Source organism: Octopus bimaculoides, chromosome 2 (assembly GCF_001194135.2).
Source record: "Octopus bimaculoides isolate UCB-OBI-ISO-001 chromosome 2, ASM119413v2, whole genome shotgun sequence".
Taxonomy (NCBI): Eukaryota; Metazoa; Mollusca; class Cephalopoda; order Octopoda; family Octopodidae; genus Octopus; species Octopus bimaculoides.
The window spans coordinates 188279619-188281134 of NC_068982.1; the positions used below are offsets into that span (position 1 = coordinate 188279619).

The 1516-nt window shown below is 41.8% G+C and overlaps 1 protein-coding gene across 1 annotated transcript in view; it reads left to right on the forward strand.

Moving 5' to 3' along the window:
* Nucleotides 1–1516, forward strand: part of LOC106873697 (uncharacterized) — a 78531-nt gene that overhangs the window by 48078 nt on the left and 28937 nt on the right. The window lies entirely within an intron of this gene.

Genomic DNA, 1516 nt, shown 5'->3' on the forward strand with positions numbered 1-1516 from the left:
CACACACACACACACACCACCACCACCACCACCACCACCACCACCACCACTACCACCTCCTCCACCTCCACCACTACCACGACAACAACAACATATATGGAATCGGTAAGAATAGAAACACTCTTGTGTGATAAGCTAACTGTTTCTCACGTTATAAACTCATAAACATCACATAGCCCTGAGGTTTGGAGAGAAACCAACGAGATTCTTGTAGGAATTTCGTGATTTCTCGTGATCTCTGCTGTTATTACCAATGGCGATGGATGACAGAACCGGCAGAGTGTCCAACATGTGGTATATTTACTTGTGTCTCCATGTTTGAGTTGGATGCTTTTTATTCCTCCGTAATCGTATCTGCGAAATACTGGTACCAATGGCAGCAACAGTTCGATTCCCCTCCTCACAAATAAACATTTAATCTTTTACTTGTTTCAGTCATAAGATGTCGGGTACTTATGTTCCTTTGCCGAACCGCTAAGTTAGAGGGACGTAAACACACCGGTATAAGTTGTCAAGCGGTGAAAGGAAACAAGCACACTCACACACACACACACACACACACTCACATATATGTGAGTGAGTGTGTGTGTATGTGTGTGTGTGTGTGTGTGTGTATACGATGAGCTTGCCAGACTTGCTGCATTACGGTGACGTAAACAAACCAACACCGGTTGTCAGGCAGTGGGGATGTGACAAACACAAATACAGACACACGTGTGACTATGTGTATACACAAGACGAGTTGCCACAAAGTTTCCATCGACCAGATTTACTAAGCAGGCATTATTCGGCCCGGGGGCTACATCAGAAAACACCTGCTCACCAAATGTGCCTCACAATGGGACTGAACCCAAAGCGAGCTTCTTAGTGACACAGCCTTAAGTGAGCCTATGAAATGAAAATATTTAACAAGACCCGTCTATACTTCCTGGTAGAGATTGAAACCTCTTCCTATAAATATGTCATTATTTATAAACACTTTTAACCACAAGGCTACCAAAACAATTTATGTAATTATGTATATTTATATAGCTATACATGTAATGGGGGATCTTCTGTCAGTTTTCTGTCCACCAAATCCTCTCACAAGGTTGTGGTTGACCCAAGGCTATAGCAGAAGACACTCGCCCAAGGAGTCAGACAGTGGGACGGAACCGTGTGGTTGGGATGCAAGCTTCTTACCACACAGCTACACCTGCTCCGGTATACGGACTTTATTTAAAGCTTATACCTAACATCTGCACACGTGTTTCTGGATTTCTACCTCCTCAGTGGAGTTTTACATGTTTTAAAAGATTTCTTAATTGTCTTTTTTTAATGAATTGAGAAAGATTCCAGTTTTTAAACTTTCACATTGTATTTGTGAGCTTTTACATTTTCTTTTGTATCTTTTTCTCTTTTTTTTTTAATAATCTTATATGGAAGAATGCAATATAAGTCGTGCAGCAGCAGCAACAGTAGTAGTAGTAGTAGTAGTAGTAGTAGTAGGAGGAGGAGGAGGAGGAGGAGGAGGAGG